Raw genomic sequence first — 23,879 nt, 5'->3', positions numbered from 1 at the left:
AGACAGACAGAGGCAAATATAGGCAACGATAGCATTCAACTGTTATTCAGGGATATCCCACCATTGGGAGTGGACGATTAGGGGTGCTGGAGTAGGAAGGTATTTGTAGTACATTCCTGTTGTAGGCCTTCCTATAGTGTTTAACTGATTTCCATAACTGAAATACATTATAATGTTTAAAAGTTTAGAAACGTGAGCATAATACTCCAGAAGATGTAGCGTCCTGGTGTGTGAATGAGTAGTAATCTTTCTGAAACAATAAGTTTGATTTAATTCTCGTTTTCATTTCCTTGTGGATTGTATTATTTTATTTGAAACATTTGACTCAAAATAAAGAAATAGTGCAAAAATGTGAAAAGGCACTACAGGATGCATCTTGAATAAACGAAAACCTCGCCCAGATGTTGTAAACTTAGAACAGTAATTATGTTCTAAGAATGTTGATAAAAAAGAACAGGAATTTACAATATATACATTTTCCTGCATAGTATCCCAAGTGTTCCATCGACTGCACTCTTCTGGATGAGGATCTCGGATGTTGTTCCTGGGATCTGCTGGAGCCACTCTCCCAGTTTGATGGTCATCGTCCCTAAACCCCTGGTGCTCTGATTGCTACCAGAGCCAGTGTTTCCTCTTCTTTTAGCGTCTCATGTTCCTTGTTGCTGATGTTGCTATCTCTTGGGATTGCTACATCCGTCACTATGGCTCTTTTCTGCTATTTATCCATCACTATTATGTCTGGTGGTTTAGCTATTCCCATCTTTTAAACAATTTTCTGGTATACGATGTCTTATCAAACATAACCCATCCACACTCTAAGAGCATCCACACCATCATCAATCAAATTCTTGGTCTGACCAGCTGTCACTACTACACAGACATACACAGAGACAGAGCGAGAGAGAAGAAGGATGAAAGTGAACAGAGCAACAAATGAAAAGAACCAAACACCATCAATTCTTACCTACCTCAACCCTCTCAGTTTACAGAACAAGCAAATGTGAGAACTGTGACTCACCATTCCCCCCCACCACCTGGAGCTCAGGATACTTCTGTTTAATGTAGTTAATCATGCTGATCTGAAACACCGAGTTTCCCTGAGATGAGTCCTAAAACAATAGACACAGCCTTCAGACCAAATTCACTATGTCCAATCACAGTCCTGTGTTACACAGCCTCATAGCAAAAATAGTTTGTCATTTGATTCAGGCACCATACTCAGGATGGAGACTAATCCCACTCCCTTTAGGACCTTAAGACCTACCAGCACCACCACGTCCACTCCTGCCTGCACGAGCAGGTCCAGCCGGTACTTGTCATCCTCACGGGTAACGATGGCAGCGCCACACAGCAGCTGTTTGCGGGAGTCTTTAGAGGCCAGAGGGTAGTCTCTGTTCTTCTTCAGATCAGTGCGAGCAATTATAGCCACCAGCTCATCACTGTCGTTCACAATGGGCAGTTTACCTGCAATCAACAAGCGTCCCCACGACCGACCCGTTACTCAGAGAAGAAGTGGAGAAGTGAAAATAACCTTTCAAAGTCCTTTAGAAGCAGTTTCACTTCTCAAGCTGAAAAGATGAAGAATCAGACCTTTTTTTGCTGCACTGCAGGATGTCATTGGCCTCTTTGAGTGTAACACCTGCTGGTGCAACCACTAAATCTTCCCTCTTTGTCATTGCCTGGCAAATATCACAAATAAATCACAAAAAGATGTGAGTTTAAAGAATGTGATTTTACACACACACACACACACACACACACACACACACACACACACACTTATATATATACACATTTTTTATTTTTATATATATATATATATATTGCCCTCTTTCACACACTGACACAGAAATATCACAATTTCATGATAGTTCTATTCCACCTATATTTTTAAGCATTGTATGTCATATGTGATTCATTTGTGTTTTTAAAAACCTTTTGTATATTGTATGTACAATCAAAGATGAATCACAAACCTCCTCCAACAGCCGGTCATAGTCCTTCTCTGAGAGGAAGTCAATGTCTCGTGACGTCACGATTCCCACAAGCTTGCTGCCCATCTTGCCGGTTTCGGTGACAGGGATTCCAGAGAAGCCGTGTCGCACCTTGGCCTCAAACACATCTCCGACCGTGTGCTGTGGACTCATCACCACCGGATCCGTGATGAAGCCCTGCTCGAATTTCTGCCATGACACCATATATTGCTCTGCTGATGAGAGGCCTCAGGGAAGCTTGTGTGTAAATCTGCATGTTCAACATGTTGTTCATTATATTCCTATTAAGCTCACTAATTAATTAGGAAGATCCCGCCCCCTCCACTAAATCATTACTAGATGTGCTGTATTTACTGAAACACACACACTGGTAAGCCCTTATGGGGCATGTCAGGAAACCTGCTGAGCTGTTTTGGTGCATTTTGCAAAAGTACTCACCACTTCATCTGAGGTAAAGTCAATGAAGCCAGGCAGGATCAGAAAATCACTGAATCAAAGACCACAGAACAAACAAACAAAGAAAAACTGATACTAAAAATACATTATACTAACAACCTAGCAAATACAAGTCACATCAGAAGTAGATGTACGCTAAAGAAAGGCTATTCTGTCTGTGCTCTCATGTAAACAGAGTTAAAACGTAAGCGTTTTACTGATCCGCGGATCGAAATATTTATCCAGTGGGTGTTGGCCGAGGATGCTAAAGCTATTTCTATTCGTTACGCTTTGCCCTTTCTCCATTTCGACGTGCTATCCTTTTATTCGGGAGAGCCGATGTCTCGCATTCGCAGCATGCAAACAATAACCGTCATTATCGTACTCAAGTAGTACACACGGATTTAGTGTGATATACTTCCAAGACTGAACAATGATGCTTTATTCTTAGTGAATGTGAATGAAAATCCCGCTTCTCGGGTCACTCACAAGACGATAGCGTCGCGTACTTCAGACAACAAAAAACGACGTCAAGGAACACAGCTGGTCTTCATCTGCGACAGTTACAGACTAGCCTCTGTGGCATCTCTCAAAGTCAAGCGAAAGTCTAGCCCTTAGCTAAATCACCCAGAATCACAGTTGGAGTTTACACATTTTAAAGACTCGACCTGCTCAGTTTGAGAAAACTCTCATCCTCTCAACGTGGTGGATGACGACGGGACATGTTAAGAGAGAGCAGACGGGCGATGCGCCTTTGTTTTACTGTCCACGCTATTAGGTGGCCAGCCCAGTTCAGGTGTGAAATTTCCGTTTGGATGAGACAAAAATGTTTTTGACTTGGGTTGAAATAATCATCTTGCTTATAAAAGGAGGACTGGTGATGTAGCAAATCCATACAATCGTTTTGAAGCCGTGGTCAGGCTGCCCAATATTCAACTTTATGTTATTCACAAAGGATCTGACACAGCCCCCAACTGAGCTTTAAACACCTGGAAGTTAATTTAGTCCATTCTGTAAATTGAAATGTAGAGAGATATGGGTCTGTAAAACAAATGGAATGTGATGCTTTTGAGCATTGCTATGACAAAATGTTTTCATATCTGTTCTACAACACAGATTATATCGGTCTTGATAATATAATTCTTAATCAGATTTATGGTCCTTTTTAATCTGCTGACATGGGGATGTTAATATGATGGGCAAAGAAGGCAAGCAGTTATATTTGAGTAGTGCTGGACATTATAAATGAGTAAACATCACTATTTACACATTAGGACATTTTATTATACTATGACATGACTGTATTTCTCTGTAGAGACTGTAAATGTATAGGTCTATTTTATGTGATGATAATCCCCGAAAGGAATGTGTTCTTCTGAGACCAACAATATGGAATTGGGCTAAAATTGCACATCACTGAGAACCCAACCCAGTCTGTGCAACAGTTTAAAAGTACACAATCCAAAAGAAAAATAAAGTCCACTCCTAATGAACTTGTTTAGTGACACTAACGTTAACCTAGTGATGCAAACATGGTTAATTTTGCTGATCAGCACTCCTTTGAAACCGTAGGAGTCTCACCTCTCTGGTTCGTAGCCAGCCTGGATGCGCGTGGCGCTGTAGCGCTGAGCTGCAGTCTCATGCCCATGAGATGTGTTGTGGCCAAATAGCCCCTGGTGCTCAGGGTCGCGAGGCGACAGCTGCAATCTGGCTGGCTCTGTGTCGCCCACAATGAGGCGGTAGTCGATCTGGTAGCTGTCGTGCTTGCCATTGGCAAAGTGCTCATAGACATGGCCCTCCATGTAAGCGATGTCCAGTACTCCAATCCTCCTCTACAACCCTGCGTGAGCTGACGCCCCGGGCCTCCGCCCACCTCCCCTGTCCACCTGCACCACAGAGCGGCTCCTGGGACACTGCGTGCGCATTCACCAGTGGTTGTGCTGGAGCCACGCACACAATCCAAGTTTGTTCCTCAGATCGAGATGGAGAGCTTTCTCTTAGCTGAGGAGCAGAGTAAGAGATTCATCCAACATGCATCATACAAGCAGCAGCTGAATCAGGTAGAATGAAATACGGCTCTGATAGAGGCTTCGTCCCAAACAAAATAAAGCTACTGGGTGTCTTGGTAAGACTCTGTAAGTGGTGATCCCTAAAAAGGCCTGTCTGCTGCCATTGGACTACTGTTTTCTCTAAAGTGCTGTCTGGAATGTTGTCAGAGACAACATTCAGAGGGATTGGGAAGGAAAGCCTCTTAGTCACTACCTGTACTGCCCTCATTGCCATTGAAATATAACAAGGTTACAGTCAAGCTCTGAAGCTTCACTCAACACTCTGCCCAACCGCCTTTAATGCTCATAAAGTAGGAGTTTGCAGAATTTGTTTGTTGTTATGCTACACACTAAATGCATGGCACACAAATGTTTGATGCAGCAAAATGTCAGTGCTTTTTTAACAAAGGAGAAATGAGCACATATGCACCTTCCCTATATTATGTGAAGATGGATAATAAAATGATAACAGGTGTATCTATTTGTTGTTCTTATTTTAATATTCACATCAGGCTTGTGATTTTGCAAGGAAATTGTAACATAAATGTTCCTAGTGTTCTAGGGTTACTCTCCTGGGCTCATATTCTAATACAGGTGTGATAAGAACTTATATTTCTAAAAGAAACAATCTTTAAGAAACAACTGCATTTGCATAAAGGATTTATCTTTTATCTTAATGCTTTAATGTTTTAGTGTGCTAATGTCTGATTTTAAGTACACTTAGTTAAAAAGGCTACCACAAGTACTGTTCAAGTTCAAGTTCAAGTTTGGTTTATTCGTCACATACATAGTCATACACAGTATAACTCGCAGTGAAATGGTGGAGAGTGCTCTGTCCAAACTGAGGAAAAGAAAACAGGGGTGCATAGAGAAATATAGACATTCTCTATATGTGAAATATATATATGCAAAGATAAATATATATATATATATATATATATTCTATGTATGTACAAAATATATTAACAATGTATGTACAATATATGTACATTATGATTATATACACAATGTACAATGTATATGGTTGTGTATATATGTACACAATCTACAGAATGTACAGATCCATTTCGTATAATAACATATCTACAGTTGTTGTGTAACAAGGTCATTGAATATAAATATATATATACAGATATACAGTTATGTTACATTGTGGTGGTGGTCCCCACAGTTTATCAGTTTCCCTGATTCAGGGCCCGAATGGCCTGTGGGAAGAAGCTGCTCTTCAGCCTCTCTGTCTTGGTCTTCAGGGAGCGAAAGCGCCTCCCTGACCTCAACAGAGAGAAGAGTCTATTGTTGGGATGGGTGGGGTCCTTCACAGTCCTCCTGGCCTTGGTCTGGCACCGCTTGTAGTAGATGGTCTGCAGGTCAGGAAGTTCCGTGTGAGTGATGCGCTCTGCTGAACGCACTACCCTTTGGTGTGCTTGTCTGTCCTGCTTGGTGCTATTCCCAAACCAGACTGTGATGTTCCCCGTGAGGATGCTCTCGATAGTGCAGGTATAGAAGTTCCGCAGTACCTTGGAGGGCAGTCTGAAGGACAGGTCCTGCGAGATGTGAACACCAAGGTACCTGAAACTATCTACTCTCTCCACCGTGGTTCCACTGATCCTCACAGGTTGGTAGTGCCGCTCCTGCTTCTTGCTGCAATCCACGATCAGCTCCTTTGTCTTACTGACGTTTAGGAGGAGATAATTTTCCTGGCGCCAGTTTTCCAGGTGTTTAATCCAGGTAGGCCCTCTCGTCGTTGCCCGAGATCAGACCCATGACAACGGTGTCGTCAGCAAACTTGACAATGATGGTGGAGCTGGAAGTGGCTGTGCAGTCGTAGGTGTACAGTGAGTAGAGCAGGGGGCTTAGGACACAACCCTGAGGAGCTCCAGTGCTGAGGGTGAGGGTGGATGAGGCGCAGTTGCCCACCCGTACTGATTGTGGTCTGTCTGTTAGGAAGTTGGAGATCCAGTCGCACAGGGATGTATGCAGTCCTAGATCCCCCAACTTAGTAGTGAGTAGGGAGAACTGTAGTCGACAAATAGCATTTTAACATAATTTCCCCTCCCTTCGTCCAGGTGAGTCGGTGTAGTGTGGAGCAGATGTGCAATTGCATCGTCAGTGGAGCGGTTGTGGCGGTATGCAAACTGCAGTGGGTCCATGGAGGCTGGCAGTGAAGATGTGATGAAGTCTCCGAGTAGCTTTTTAAAGCACTTCATCACGACTGATGTGAGGGCGACAGGTCGGTAGTCATTGAGGTCAGAGGGTCGAGGTTTCTTCGGGACGGGGACGATGGTGGATCGCTTGAAGCTGGACGGGACGATACCGAGCGTCAGGGAGAGATTGAAGATGTCGGTGAATACCGGGGCTAGCTGATCTGCGCAGGCTTTGAGGACCCTCCCGCAGATACCGTCTGCTCCCATCGCCTTCCTGGTATTCACCCTTTTAAACACTCTTCTCACGTCACTCTCCGTGACGATGAGAGGGCGCTGTTCTATGGTGGGCCCCGCGCATGCGCCATTGGCTGCGCCGATAGTGCCATTAGCACTAGCGCTGCTAGCATTAGCGCTGCTAGCATTAGCGCTGCTAGCATTAGCGCCGTTAGCATTAGCGCTGCTAGATGTAGCCTCGAAGCGAGCGAAGAATGTATTCAGCTCGTTCGCCAGAGACTCATCCGCACTCATCAGTCCGGAGGGTGGGCTCCTGTAGTCCGTGATCGTCCGTAGTCCCTGCCACAGGGATCTAGAGCCACTCCGCTGTCACTAAATATTAACTAGTTTCAACTTTGCTAATAGTTCTACTGATTTTCATAATTTTCTTCTTCTTTCCATTTGTTGAACATTAAACAGCTCTGTTTCATCTTCTCCTCTCTCTCTCTCTCTCTCTCTCTCTCTCTCTCTCTCTCTCTCTCTCTCTCTCTCTCGAAGCTCCGCCTTGTGGTTTTAATATGCTCATCCACAATTCAATATAGAGCTCTACAGTCTATATCTGCACAGAGCTCATGACTTTATAAAAGTCCACACTGCAAAATGTGCATAGTACTGACGTTTACATTACAATGCTCTGTCCAGTCATGCCAAAGCCTGTTTTATTTCAATTCAATGTATGTACATGAATTACTTGAAGACATGAATAGAAATCTATAGAGGCATTACTCATTATGTCATGACCCTGTTATCTATTAGAAACCCACAATTTATCTGAATTAATTATTCATAAATAAATTGTCAGCTTCATGTCCATTCAGATTTCAGTGGAGATCAGCAGGGGTCTATTGCTGTGTATTATTATTTATAACACTGTGCCTGCAAACTGTGAGAACAGACACACACAGGTTATTTTCCAGTCCTTGAGTGCTTTTGTGGCACTGCTTGACAGTTGGTGGAGTGTTCCCTAAAAGAGCCACTGAGCATGATGGATTCGGTAGTAGGAGTTTAGTGAGCAGAGAGGACGAAGACTTACGAGTGCAGGCCATGAACACCCCCCTCCACCTGAGCAGACATGGTCCTCTTCTCAAACTTCAGCTCTCCAGAGTACATCACAGAGCTACACTCAACATAGAAAATGACATTACACACAAGCATTCACTCACACACAGCTTCCTCTCTTCCATTTTCTGCTGACCTTCCAAAGAACCCTTGATGCTATAAAAGATAAGAAAGACCATAAATAGAAATGTGTTTGTAGACAAAATATATCCTAGCATTTGAAAAACTGATGTTTTTCAGTGTACATGAAAAGGGAAGTAGATTCATCTTAACCCACATCTTGTTTTTTCAAGTTTCAAGTTTGGTTTATTTGTCACATACATAGTCTTACACAGTACAACACACAGTGAAATGTGTGGTAGATGAGTAGATGAGTACTGCTGTTGAGCCTTCTTACAATGACAATGGTTTTATTTAAGCCCTATTCAGTAATTACACAACACTGAAACACAGTTCAAAATTGTAGTTTCAAATAATATATAATGACTACTACATATGTAAAAAATATAATAAGTTTTGGAAATCTGGGCTGGCAATGAGACCACAGAGGACTGTAAATGCACTTTTTTCACTGTGTGTCAGCCAAGTGAAATGTGTATGAGTAAGGGCCGATCACAGCTGGACACACACACGCACACACGCACGCACAGACACACACACACACACACACACACACACACACACACACACACACACACACACACACACACAGACACACACCAGGATGAGAGGAACAGGTCACTTAGCTGGTGATGATGTCAGCACCAGTGAAGTCTATGCTGAGGTCAAAACCCTTAGCTTCTTCCTGAACCTATATACATACACAAACACATGTGAACTTGACATGTACTTTACACACACACACACACACACACACACACACACGCACACACACACAATCATATTATGTTAGAGACACGCCATCTCATGAAATTTTAACAGGAGATTGTGCAACGTTTCCGGGTTGATGAATATTGATGAGGTCTCTGCTGTGAACATTAATATTTCAGATGGAACATTAATGAAGACAATTGACATTTGTGAGACGTAAACCAACCACGTCACATTAAACACATCCTCATCTGTGATTCTAAACCAAACATTGCAGATACTGAGTTAAAAAGAATCTGTAGTAATGCTACACAGATGACAACAAAGCATATAATTCAATAAGACCCTCTCTCTCACTCTCTCTCTCTCTCTCTCTCTCTCTCTCTCTCTCTCTCTCTCTCTCTCTCTCTCTCTCTCTCAGAGAGGGAGACATCTGTTGATGAGCTAGTGCCAGGCTGGCTGAGGGCCTGATGAAGAGTCTTTGCTCCTCTACCTCTCATTACTGTGTATATTACAGTAGCGAACAGAGGGGTTCTCCATCTTCATTCATTAGTCTCCTGCGCTCTGTCTTTTGGCCCCAGCCCCCATGCCCCTTGACGAAGCCTATTTCCTAGAGACCTTCTTTTCACACCCATGACATGATGACATCATTGCTGTGCTCCAGTCTTTGTGAGACACTGCTGCCCCATACAATTCATATACAGTCAGCATCTGCCTATTTCATTTCATATCAATTTATACTGTTTATTACTACAGGTTAGAATTCCTAATCAATTTAACCTCTTTTCTTAATCATCTCTAGCAGGGCAAGAATCCGCAGTGCCTGCAGATCACTTTTTTCCCCAAATAAATAATATTTTGAACAAAATATTACATTTATTTTTCCAAGAGTGTCAAAGAGTTGAAATTACAGCATTTTTAATGAGGGCTAAACTTATTTCTCACTTAAAAATTTCTCACTTAAAAATATCTTGATACAAATTCTGATATTAGTGCAACTACTGACTTGACCCTCTATGCTTTGAGAGTGTTTTTTCTAATATTTTAGTTCTGAATTTTGAATCACTGAGATGCAATGGAGACCAGTGATACACCCTGACCAACGTTCTGTTTGCCCTTACCATGCTGACCCATCTGTTCCAATACTATGGCTACTGCTGCATACTGACATGCCCTCCATCTCCTTCTTTCAAAACTGAATGACAAAAGGAGCCTAAAACGTGTGTGTGTGTGTGTGTGTGTGTGTGTGTACAATGACTATTTGCCTTTGTTTTATCATGTATGCATGTGTGCATCTTTTCATTGCAAAATCTGATGTGTGTGTAGTCTTAAATAGCATCTCATATGGAAGGTAATCACATACTTTCAGAGTTAGACTGATTTGACTGAAACACTAATCAATATCTTAACATTGTTTAACAGCAAAAGTGTATAAATGGTTTTGATAACCACTGAAAAGATATGGAATGATGAAATGTATGTAGGGCCATTCTAATGTACTAGTGACCAATCATTCTCTGCCTCAGGAAGTGTCCTTAATCTCTTATCCAACACAAAGAAATATGTAAATGTGTGTATTTTCCTTATGGTCAAAGAAAGAAATCTAATAATTCTGTACTAGACAAATGTGTGACAGATTTACTTAGAGAAGTAAAATAGTTTGAGGAGTTCAGAGTTTTAATAGTGTTGCAGAAGAACAACAAAAACATTGCCTGAATTTCAGAATCCCAGAAAACAGGCACAGAAAATTTGAGAGCAGACTGCTAAATTCAACTAAACAATCCAAAAGAGCAGGGGGAGCAGTGCCAGTACCAGACAGCGATGGCGCAGGTCGGGACACTCTCTATGATGCTGTTGCAGACCAGATCAGGATGACGGACATGCTGTCCTTCTTCAGTCTCCTCAGGAAGCAGAGCTTTCTTCACTAAGGAAAAAGTGCTCAGGGACCATGAGAGATTGTTTGTGATTTTAAGAGAGTGTATGTTCTCACTCTTCACTGTATGTATTGGGGTGTGAGGCATTTGCATCCTTCTGTAGTCCATAGTCATCTCTTTTGTCTTTTTGACAACCAGAGAAAGGCATGTCTGGAGAGACTGTGACAAAGGCTTTGACTTCTTTAATTATTTCTGTATTGTTTTTCATGGTATAAATAAAATGTAAAAAGGCAAATCTAAAGCAAACATATGAATCTAATTAATCTAATTAAGGCTAAAGTGAAAAGAAAGCAAGCCCACAATAGTTTATTCTATTCTGTGTGATGACAATGGAATTGTCAACAAAACCAAAACTGTGATGTCACATGGAACCATTGTCATAATAGCTATTCTTATAATCTGCTTGACAAAGGTAAAATTGGTCAGTCTGTTGACAGAAATGGGAGGTTGCAGCAGCAAAATGCAGTTCTGCTGCTCTCACAGAAGATCTTCGAAGAAGAAGAAAACGAAGATTTTGTTGGACAGGAACACACAAAAAGCAATGAGTAGATTGCAACAAGAACTACCTGACAGAGTAGATACGAAGGAAATTAGAAAACGACACTGTGTTAAAATTGGAAAATTTGAGGAGGAATGTAGTGGGAAGGAGTTGGAGGAGAAGCAGAAGGAGACAAAAAATGAACAGAGTGAAAGATGGCACCTGAAGAGTGAAAGAGAGGATCTAGAGAGTGAAAGACAACACCTGAAGGGTGAAAGAGAGAATCTTGAGAGTGAAAGACAACACCTGAAGAGTGAAAGAGAGGATCTAGAGCGTGAAAGACAACACCTGAAGAGTGAAAGAGAGGCTCTAGAGAGAGAAAGACAACACCTGAAGGGTGAAAGAGAGAATCTTGAGAGTGAAAGACAACACCTGAAGAGTGAAAGAGAGGATCTAGAGCGTGAAAGACAACACCTGAAGAGTGAAAGAGAGGCTCTGGAGAGAGAAAGACAACACCTGAAGGGTGAAAGAGAGAATCTTGAGAGTGAAAGACAACACCTGAAGAGTGAAAGAGAGGCTCTAGAGAGTGAAAACCAAAACCCAAAGTGTGAAAGAAAGAACCTGAAGACGTTATGGGACAAAGTAGTGGGGAAGAAAACTAAGCAGCAGCGCATGGGGAGAGCCATGGCTGGGGAAGCTTTGTACTGCTCAAAGGGACCACACACTTCCCAAGGAGGACCAGCTAAAGAAATCGGTAGTATGCAGAAAGGTTTCCCGAGCACATAAAAAGGCTATGATTACCAACTGGCCAAAGAGACAGACGCTGTGCTTGACTACATCAGAACTATGTTTATAACCAGTCAATATGAACTTCTACCAATCCATCCAAAACCTGATAAAGGAGACCTGAATGACGATACTACTGGAACTACAAAATTACTGGGACTACTACTATTTAACATTCTGAACAAATAAAAATGAAAAAGTCCTCATGTTCTTTAAAAAAAAATAAATCAATAAAATGTAAAAAGCTCAAAAAGCTTTGTTAAACATTGGCAACTGTGTATTTGATTTACCTCGGAATGGGTGCAGCTGGTTCATGGCGCATGTGTTCGAGCTTTAGCCTCTGTATTTGGCATTTCAGTGCATCGAGCAGTTGAAACTATAGCAAGCAAAGGCAAAAGGAGCTGTGCGGTCGATGTTTGTGCAAGTGGTCTTCCACATAGTCCCATGCTGTGCTGGGTTTAGGGTGTGTTTGCAGGGAGAGCCCAGCGCTTACAGGCTAAGAGGATTACAGTGGAGCATTGCAGGGACTGTCAGAATACAGAGCGCGCGCGCGTGTGTGTGTGTGTGTGTGTGTGTGTGTGTGTGTTTTCTCTACACATTTGGAAGAGAGAAAACAGCTGTGATGTAGTTGATAAAATTGCAGGCCTGGCACAGGCTCTGCTCAGAATGGTGAGAGAGCACTGGAGGAGTTTGGGAGTTTATTAATAGCGTTTAGCTCACTACAGAAGGAGTAGATCAGGGCTTTGCTGGGAAGGATGATGATAGGGTTTGATCACACCATTTAGCACAACATTGTCATGTCCATGCTGTGCATGGTTCTAAAGAAAAGGATCTGTTATTCAATCCAATAAATTTCAAATTGAAATTTTCTGTTTCTCATGAATGAATGTGGACTATAGGATGGGGGGTGTCAACTGTTTGTGTGTGTGCGCGTGTGATTTAGACGGTTGAGAGAGTTGAGAGATAATGTCATGACAACGAACCAATTAAAATCAAAATTATTCACACTGTGTTGACAAGAGACACACACACAAACACACACACACAAAGAGAGAGAGAGAGAGAGAGAGAGAGAGAGAGAGAGAGAGAGAAACAAAAAGAATCACAATCAGGGCTCACCAGATCTCTCAGAGTCTCTCTGACAGGCCCTAATCCACTCTGCCAATTGAAAAACAGAAAGTAGCAGAGAGAATAGCAGTGTGGCAGTATATGAATGTGCCCCCAACAAATATATAATTCACACACACACACACACACACACATCTTTCACACTTACACATCCATACTCACATGTACACATGTATACACCATTGAACTACACACATCTATATTCACATGCACAAACAAACACCCCACACAAATGTTTGGTCTTTGTGCAAATTCACTTGGAGGTAGGCCAACATTCTAGATATAAAATATGTGACAATAAACATAGCCTCAGTACGTTTCATTTCATGCATTTACATCTTGATCCACACAAACACTTTCACACTCCTTTGCCTCACACTCACAAACACAAGAAACACTCGGGTGGCCTTCGGTAGCAGGAGGGATGTCAGTGCACAAAACACTGGCTTGAAATGTTTTTAACCCCCATTTCAATGAAGACCATCATACCTTGCAAGGTATAGCATTCTTTCACTCTCCTGGACAACCTCAGGCTGTTCCTGGAACCAGCAAAGCCAGTGGTTTTGGCCTCTGTCTGAAGCACAAAGGGGGTATGCAGGAGGCGTAGCGGAGCATGTCAGGAGGGTGGGCAGAGCCCTCTCCCAGCAGTGGCAGAGGAGAAAGGGCACATGGAGCACAGTGGCTACGGTTGACACCTGCAGGAGGCGACATGTGGGCAGGGCCAGTATGAGCCCACTTGGACCCATCTGCCACCACAGAAAACTCACCTGCTGTGTGTGTGTGTGTGTGTGTAGATTTGTTGACATTGTTCATGAGTCAGTGAATCATGTTTTTGGTGGATATCATGTTTTCAGCTCACAAATATTATAAATAATAATACAGGTAATAAAACAGGGAAGAAAGTAGATGTTAGCCGGTGCAGCATTTACTTAATTCATTATTCATCTTTTATGTTAGTGTGTAACTCTCATATTGTAGTCTCCTGAAAGACAGACAGAGGCAAATATAGGCAAAGATAGCATTCAACTGTTATTCAGGGATATCCCACCATTGGGAGTGGACGATTAGGGGTGCTGGAGTAGGAAGGTATTTGTAGTACATTCCTGTTGTAGGCCTTCCTATAGTGTTTAACTGATTTCCATAACTGAAATACATTATAATGTTTAAAAGTTTAGAAACGTGAGCATAATACTCCAGAAGATGTAGCGTCCTGGTGTGTGAATGAGTAGTAATCTTTCTGAAACAATAAGTTTGATTTAATTCTCGTTTTCATTTCCTTGTGGATTGTATTATTTTATTTGAAACATTTGACTCAAAATAAAGAAATAGTGCAAAAATGTGAAAAGGCACTACAGGATGCATCTTGAATAAACGAAAACCTCGACCAGATGTTGTAAACTTAGAACAGTAATTATGTTCTAAGAATGTTGATAAAAAAGAACAGGAATTTACAATATATACATTTGCCTGCATAGTATCCCAAGTGTTCCATCGACTGCACTCTTCTGGATGAGGATCTCGGATGTTGTTCCTGGGATCTGCTGGAGCCACTCTCCCAGTTTGATGGTCATCGTCCCTAAACCCCTGGTGCTCTGATTGCTACCAGAGCCAGTGTTTCCTCTTCTTTTAGCGTCTCATGTTCCTTGTTGCTGATGTTGCTATCTCTTGCGATTGCTACATCCGTCACTATGCCTCTTTTCTGCTGTTTATCCATCACTATTATGTCTGGTGGTTTAGCTATTACCAGCTTTTAAACAATTTTCTGGTATACGATGTCTTATCAAAGATAACCCATCCACACTCTAAGAGCATCCACACCATCATCAATCAAATTCTTCGTCTGAGCAGCTGTCACTACTACACAGACATACACAGAGACAGAGCGAGAGAGAAGAAGGATGAAAGTGAACACAGCAACAAATGAAAAGAACCAAACACCATCAATTCTTACCTACCTCAACCCTCTCAGTTTACAGAACAAGCAAATGTGAGAACTGTGACTCACCATTCCCCCCCACCACCTGGAGCTCAGGATACTTCTGTTTAATGTAGTTAATCATGCTGATCTGAAACACCGAGTTTCCCTGAGATGAGTCCTAAAACAATAGACACAGCCTTCAGACCAAATTCACTATGTCCAATCACAGTCCTGTGTTACACAGCCTCATAGCAAAAATAGTTTGTCATTTGATTCAGGCACCATACTCAGGATGGAGACTAATCCCACTCCCTTTAGGACCTTAAGACCTACCAGCACCACCACGTCCACTCCTGCCTGCACGAGCAGGTCCAGCCGGTACTTGTCATCCTCACGGGTAACGATGGCAGCGCCACACAGCAGCTGTTTGCGGGAGTCTTTAGAGGCCAGAGGGTAGTCTCTGTTCTTCTTCAGATCAGTGCGAGCAATTATAGCCACCAGCTCATCACTGTCGTTCACAATGGGCAGTTTACCTGCAATCAACAAGCGTCCCCACGACCGACCCGTTACTCAGAGAAGAAGTGGAGAAGTGAAAATAACCTTTCAAAGTCCTTTAGAAGCAGTTTCACTTCTCAAGCTGAAAAGATGAAGAATCAGACCTTTTTTTGCTGCACTGCAGGATGTCATTGGCCTCTTTGAGTGTAACACCTGCTGGTGCAACCACTAAATCTTCCCTCTTTGTCATTGCCTGGCAAATATCACAAATAAATCACAAAAAGATGTGAGTTTAAAGAATGTGATTTTATACACACACACACACACACACACACACACTTATATATATACACATTTTTTATTTTTATATATATATATATATATTGCCCTCTTTCACACACTGACACAGAAATATCACAATTTCATGATAGTTCTATTCCACCTATATTTTTAAGCATTGTATGTCATATGTGATTCATTTGTGTTTTTAAAAACCTTTTGTATATTGTATGTACAATCAAAGATGAATCACAAACCTCCTCCAACAGCCGGTCATAGTCCTTCTCTGAGAGGAAGTCAATGTCTCGTGACGTCACGATTCCCACAAGCTTGCTGCCCATCTTGCCGGTTTCGGTGACAGGGATTCCAGAGAAGCCGTGTCGCACCTTGGCCTCAAACACATCTCCGACCGTGTGCTGTGGACTCATCACCACCGGATCCGTGATGAAGCCCTGCTCGAATTTCTGCCATGACACCATATATTGCTCTGCTGATGAGAGGCCTCAGGGAAGCTTGTGTGTAAATCTGCATGTTCAACGTGTTGTTCATTATATTCCTATTAAGACAATTCACTGAAAGTTTGACACCTTAACTTTCCGGACTTCATTTGCTTGGAACTCTGGGGTGCAATTGTGATGGATGATCCCAATACCACCCATGAGCTGTAATACAAAATCACAGAAAGCTAAATGGAAAAGCAACAGGACTTCATGGTTTTGAGTGTGTGGGGGATACTCACAGCCATAGCGATGGCCATGGAGGATTCAGTCACAGTACCCATGGGGGAGGAAATAAGCGGCGTCTTCAGGGTTATCTTCCGGGTCAGAGCAGAGGTCAGATCCTGAATGACAGACGCAAATGGTAACAGAAAGGAACCAATGTTCTACAGAACAATTATCTTTGTTTATGTTCATGCTTGTATTTTCATACAGACTATGCATTGCACAAAGATAAGAACAGTTTGGGGTGTTACTTTGGACAGCTTTCACATATGCACACATCTCTATCCCATTATTAATTTGACTTCAAGTGACTTGGATGTGCTCATTCAAAGCACAAATATTGCTGTTTTTATAAGCAGGGCATCAGTTTAACTTCCCTGTGGTAAGACAGACAAAAACATCCTACGTTCTCTCCCACATTCTAACACACACACACACAAAATGTAACACCAAATATAAATACCACAATATATACTATCCCATATCCATTACACATGGGAATTTTGGTTCGCGCCTCCCTCACACTGTCATACACACACACACACACCCACACACCCCTCAGCCTCTCTGCCTGTGACAACACACCCTATGCACCTGGGATGCCAACACCACCTATTTTGCACATCTTATTTGTACTCCTTCATCCCTCTCTTACACTATGCCACACTCCACCCTCTGTTGTAGTCGTGTTCGCACTACATGGCAACTGACTCAGCTCCTCCATCTCACTGAAGGTAGAGGAGACCGCCAGCTCACTAATTAATTAGGAAGATCCCGCCCCCTCCACTAAATCATTACTAGATGTGCTGTATTTACTGAAACACACACACTGGTAAGCCCTTATGGGGCATGTCAGGAAACCTGCTGAGCTGTTTTGGTGCATTTTGCAAAAGTACTCACCACTTCATCTGAGGTAAAGTCAATGAAGCCAGGCAGGATCAGAAAATCACTGAATCAAAGACCACAGAACAAACAAACAAAGAAAAACTGATACTAAAAATACATTATACTAACAACCTAGCAAATACACGTCACATCAGAAGTAGATGTACGCTAAAGAAAGGCTATTCTGTCTGCGCTCTCATGTAAACTCATGAGTTAAAACGTAAGTGTTTTACTGATCCGCGGATCGAAATATTTATCCAGTGGGTGTTGGTCGAGGATGCTAAAGCTATTTCTATTCGTTACGCTTTGCCCTTTCTCCATTTCGACGTGCTATCCTTTTATTCGGGAGAGCCGATGTCTCGCATTCGCAGCATGCAAACAATAACCGTCATTATCGTACTCAAGTAGTACACACGGATTTAGTGTGATATACTTCCAAGACTGAACAATGATGCTTTATTCTTAGTGAATGTGAATGAAAATCCCGCTTCTCGGGTTACTCACAAGACGATAGCGTCGCGTACTTCAGACAACAAAAAACGACGTCAAGGAACACAGCTGGTCTTCATCTGCGACCGTTACAGACTAGCCTCTGTGGCATCTCTCAAAGTCAAGCGAAAGTCTAGCCCTTAGCTAAATCACCCAGAATCACAGTTGGAGTTTACACATTTTAAAGACTCGACCTGCTCAGTTTGAGAAAACTCTCATCCTCTCAACGTGGTGGATGACGACGGGACATGTTAAGAGAGAGCAGACGGGCGATGCGCCCGTTTTACTGTCCACGCTATTAGGTGGCCTAATAGTTCAGGTGTGAAATTTCCGTTTGGATGAGACAAAAAATGTTTTTGACTTGGGTTGAAATAATCATCTTGCTTATAAAAGGAGGACTGGTGATGTAGCAAATCCATACAATCGTTTTGAAGCCGTGGTCAGGCTGCCCAATATTCAACTTTATGTTATTCACAAAGGATCTGACACAGCCCCCAACTGAGCTTTAAACACCTGGAAGTTAATTTAGTCCATTCTGTAAATTGAAATGTACAGAGATATGGGTCTGTAAAACAAATGGAATGTGATGCTTTTGAGCATTGCTATGACAAAATGTTTTCATATCTGTTCTACAACACAGATTATATCGGTCTTGATAATATAATTCTTAATCAGATTTATGGTCCTTTTTAATCTGCTGACATGGGGATGTTAATATGATGGGCAAAGAAGGCAAGCAGTTATATTTGAGTAGTGCTGGACATTATAAATGAGTAAACATCACTATTTACACATTAGGACATTTTATTGTACTATGACATGACTGTATTTCTCTGTAGAGACTGTAAATGTATAGGTCTATTTTATGTGATGATAATCCCCGAAAGGAATGTGTTCTTCTGAGACCAACAATATGGAATTGGGCTAAAATTGCACATCACTGAGAACCCAACCCAGTCTGTGCAACAGTTTAAAAGTACACAATCCAAAAGAAAAATAAAGTCCACTCCTAATGAACTTGTTTAGTGACACTAACGTTAACCTAGTGATGCAAACATGGTTAATTTTGCTGATCAGCACTCCTTTGAAACCGTAGGAGTCTCACCTCTCTGGTTCGTAGCCAGCCTGGATGCGTGTGGCGCTGTAGCGCTGAGCTGCAGTCTCATGCCCATGAGATGTGTTGTGGCCAAATGGCCCCTGGTGCTCAGGGTCGCGAGGCGACAGCTGCAATCTGGCTGGCTCTGTGTCGCCCACAATGAGGCGGTAGTCGATCTGGTAGCTGTCGTGCTTGCCATTGGCAAAGTGCTCATAGACATGGCCCTCCATGTAAGCGATGTCCAGTACTCCAATCCTCCTCTACAACCCTGCGTGAGCTGACGCCCCGGGCCTCCGCCCACCTCCCCTCTCCACCTGCACCACAGAGCGGCTCCTGGGACACTGCGTGCGCATTCACCAGTGGTTGTGCTGGAGCCACGCACACAATCCAAGTTTGTTCCTCAGATCGAGATGGAGAGCTTTCTCTTAGCTGAGGAGCAGAGTAAGAGATTCATCCAACATGCATCATACAAGCAGCAGCTGAATCAGGTAGAATGAAATACGGCTCTGATAGAGGCTTTGTCCCAAACAAAATTAAGCTACTGGGTGTCTTGGTAAGACTCTGTAAGTGGTGATCCCTAAAAAGGCCTGTCTGCTGCCATTGGACTACTGTTTTCTCTAAAGTGCTGTCTGGAATGTTGTCAGAGACAACATTCAGAGGGATTGGGAAGGAAAGCCTCTTAGTCACTACCTGTACTGCCCTCATTGCCATTGAAATATAACAAGGTTACAGTCAAGCTCTGAAGCTTCACTCAACACTCTGCCCAACCGCCTTTAATGCTCATAAAGTAGGAGTTTGCAGAATTTGTTTGTTGTTATGCTACACACTAAATGCATGGCACACAAATGTTTGATGCAGCAAAATGTCAGTGCTTTTTTAACAAAGGAGAAATGAGCACATATGCACCTTCCCTATATTATGTGAAGATGGATAATAAAATGATAACAGGTGTATCTATTTGTTGTTCTTATTTTAATATTCACATCAGGCTTGTGATTTTGCAAGGAAATTGTAACATAAATGTTCCTAGTGTTCTAGGGTTACTCTCCTGGGCTCATATTCTAATACAGGTGTGATAAGAAATTATATTTCTAAAAGAAACAATCTTTAAGAAACAACTGCATTTGCATAAAGGATTTATCTTTTATCTTAATGCTTAATGTTTTAGTGTGCTAATGTCTGATTTTAAGTACACTTAGTTAAAAAGGCTACCACAAGTACTGTTCAAGTTCAAGTTCAAGTTTGGTTTATTCGTCACATACATAGTCATACACAGTATAACTCGCAGTGAAATGGTGGAGAGTGCTCTGTCCAAACTGAGGAAAAGAAAACAGGGGTGCATAGAGAAATATAGACATTCTCTATATGTGAAATATATATATGCAAAGATAAATATATATATATATATATATATATATATATATATATATATATATATATATATTCTATGTATGTACAAAATATATTAACAATGTATGTACAATATATGTACATTATGATTATATACACAATGTACAATGTATATGGTTGTGTATATATGTACACAATCTACAGAATGTACAGATCCATTTCGTATAATAACATATCTACAGTTGTTGTGTAACAAGGTCATTGAATATAAATATATATATACAGATATACAGTTATGTTACATTGTGGTGGTGGTCCCCACAGTTTATCAGTTTCCCTGATTCAGGGCCCGAATGGCCTGTGGGAAGAAGCTGCTCTTCAGCCTCTCTGTCTTGGTCTTCAGGGAGTGAAAGCGCCTCCCTGACCTCAACAGAGAGAAGAGTCTATTGTTGGGATGGGTGGGGTCCTTCACAATCCTCCTGGCCTTGGTCTGACACCGCTTGTAGTAGATGGTCTGCAGGTCAGGAAGTTCCGTGTGAGTGATGCGCTCTGCTGAACGCACTACCCTTTGGTGTGCTTGTCTGTCCTGCTTGGTGCTATTCCCAAACCAGACTGTGATGTTCCCCGTGAGGATGCTCTCGATAGTGCAGGTATAGAAGTTCCGCAGTACCTTGGAGGGCAGTCTGAAGGACAGGTCCTGCGAGATGTGAACACCAAGGTACCTGAAACTATCTACTCTCTCCACCGTGGTTCCACTGATCCTCACAGGTTGGTAGTGCCGCTCCTGCTTCTTGCTGCAATCCACGATCAGCTCCTTTGTCTTACTGACGTTTAGGAGGAGATAATTTTCCTGGCGCCAGTTTTCCAGGTGTTTAATCCAGGTAGGCCCTCTCGTCGTTGTCCGAGATCAGACCCATGACAACGGTGTCGTCAGCAAACTTGACAATGATGGTGGAGCTGGAAGTGGCTGTGCAGTCGTAGGTGTACAGTGAGTAGAGCAGGGGGCTTAGGACACAACCCTGAGGAGCTCCAGTGCTGAGGGTGAGGGTGGATGAGGCGCAGTTGCCCACCCGTACTGATTGTGGTCTGTCTGTTAGGAAGTTGGAGATCCAGTCGCACAGGGATGTATGCAGTCCTAGATCCCCCAACTTAGTAGTGAGTAGGGAGGGGATGATAGTGTTAAATGCTGAACTGTAGTCGACAAATAGCATTTTAACATAATTTCCCCTCCCTTCGTCCAGGTGAGTCAGTGTAGTGTGGAGCAGATGTGCAATTGCATCGTCAGTGGAGCGGTTGTGGCGGTATGCAAACTGCAGTGGGTCCATGGAGGCTGGCAGTGAAGATGTGATGAAGTCTCCGACTAGCTTTTTAAAGCACTTCATCACGACTGATGTGAGGGCGACAGGTCGGTAGTCATTGAGGTCGGAGGGTCGAGGTTTCTTCGGGACGGGGACGATGGTGGATCGCTTGAAGCTGGACGGGACGATACCGAGCGTCAGGGAGAGATTGAAGATGTCGGTGAATACCGGGGCTAGCTGATCTGCGCAGGCTTTGAGGACCCTCCCGCAGATACCGTCTGCTCCCATCGCCTTCCTGGTATTCACCCTTTTAAACACTCTTCTCACGTCACTCTCCGTGACGATGAGAGGGCGCTGTTCTATGGTGGGCCCCGCGCATGTGCCATTGGCTGCGCCGATAGTGCCATTAGCACTAGCGCTGCTAGCATTAGTGCTGTTAGCACTAGCGCTGCTAGCATTAGCGCTGCTAGCATTAGCGCCGTTAGCATTAGCGCTGCTAGCATTAGCGCCGTTAGCGTTAGCGCTGCTAGATGTAGCCTCGAAGCGAGCGAAGAATGTATTCAGCTCGTTCGCCAGAGACTCATCCGCACTCATCAGTCCGGAGGGTGGGCTCCTGTAGTCCGTGATCGTCCGTAGTCCCTGCCACAGGGATCTAGAGCCACTCTGCTGTCACTAAATATTAACTAGTTTCAACTTTGCTAATAGTTCTACTGATTTTCATAATTGTCTTCTTCTTTCCATTTGTTGAACATTAAACAACTGTTTCATCCTCTCTCTCTCTCTCTCTCTCTCTCTCTCTCTCTCTCTCTCTCTCTCTCTCTCTCTCTCTCTCTCTCTCTCTCTCTCTCTCTCTCTCTCTCTCGAAGCTCCGCCTTGTGGTTTTAATATGCTCATCCACAATTCAATATAGAGCTCTACAGTCTATATCTGCACAGAGCTGATGACTTTATAAAAGTCCACACTGCAAAATGTGCATAATACTGACGTTTACATTACAATGCTCTGTCCAGTCATGCCAAAGCCAGTTTTATTTCAATTCAATGTATGTACATGAATTACTTGAAGACATGAATAGAAATCTATAGAGGCATTACTCATTATGTCATGACCCTGTTATCTATTAGAAACCCACAATTTATCTGAATTAATTATTCATAAATAAATTGTCAGCTTCATGTCCATTCAGATTTCAGTGGAGATCAGCAGGGGTCTATTGCTGTGTATTATTATTCATAACACTGTGCCTGCAAACTGTGAGAACAGACACACACAGGTTATTTTCCAGTCCTTGAGTGCTTTTGTGGCACTGCTTGACAGTTGGTGGAGTGTTCCCTAAAAGAGCCACTGAGCATGATGGATTCGGTAGTAGGAGTTTAGTGAGCAGAGAGGACGAAGACTTACGAGTGCAGGCCATGAACACCCCCCTCCACCTGAGCAGACATGGTCCTCTTCTCAAACTTCAGCTCTCCAGAGTACATCACAGAGCTACACTCAACATAGAAAATGACATTACACACAAGCATTCACTCACACACAGCTTCCTCTCTTCCATTTTCTGCTGACCTTCCAAAGAACCCTTGATGCTATAAAAGATAAGAAAGACCATAAATAGAAATGTGTTTGTAGACAAAATATATCCTAGCATTTGAAAAACTGATGTTTTTCAGTGTACATGAAAAGGGAAGTAGATTCATCTGAACCCACATCTTGTTTTTTCAGTAGATGAGTACTGCTCTTGAGCCTTCTTACAATGACAATGGTTTTATTTAATCCCTATTCAGTAATTACACAACACTGAAAACATCACAGTAAAACAGCAGTATGACCAGCACTTAAGAGTAAATACCTGAGTGCTTTTCACTTGGCGTAGAAGATTTTAAAGCATGCATTAATGCTACATAAGACCATATTGGGGTATTTGAGAAAATCAACAGCAAAGCTAAAGGTCCAGAGATTATAAAGGTTACCATGAAGGTGATACACATAATATGGGTTTTCCCAGAAACTAGTAAACCCAGCTGACATTTGCTAGACAGCAAACATTGGAGGTGTCTAGTGGACAGGAAATATCTACAATAAACCTTTTATATTTGTTTATCAGGGAGTGTGTATTCTCACAACAGTTCTGAGGAAAATTGCAAATAAATGAAAATCCAGGAAGTTGCCAACAAATTTGATTCTTTTCACTAAACAATGGTTTCTCAATTGCATGCATCTGCGTGCACAAGGAAAACAAC

At 42.5% G+C, this 23,879-nt stretch overlaps 1 long non-coding RNA gene across 2 annotated transcripts in view; it reads left to right on the top strand.

Annotated features, from left to right (window-relative positions):
• LOC145656170 (uncharacterized) overlaps positions 1-23,879 on the top strand; it is a 541,800-nt gene that overhangs the window by 196,531 nt on the left and 321,390 nt on the right. The window lies entirely within an intron of this gene.

This window comes from Electrophorus electricus, unplaced genomic scaffold (genome assembly GCF_041902795.1).
Source record: "Electrophorus electricus isolate QZ-2024a unplaced genomic scaffold, ASM4190279v1 Scaffold53, whole genome shotgun sequence".
In the NCBI taxonomy this organism is placed as follows: Eukaryota; Metazoa; Chordata; class Actinopteri; order Gymnotiformes; family Gymnotidae; genus Electrophorus; species Electrophorus electricus.
The sequence above is the reverse complement of the archived record's forward strand: the minus strand, read 5'-3'. Positions and strand labels throughout refer to the sequence as shown.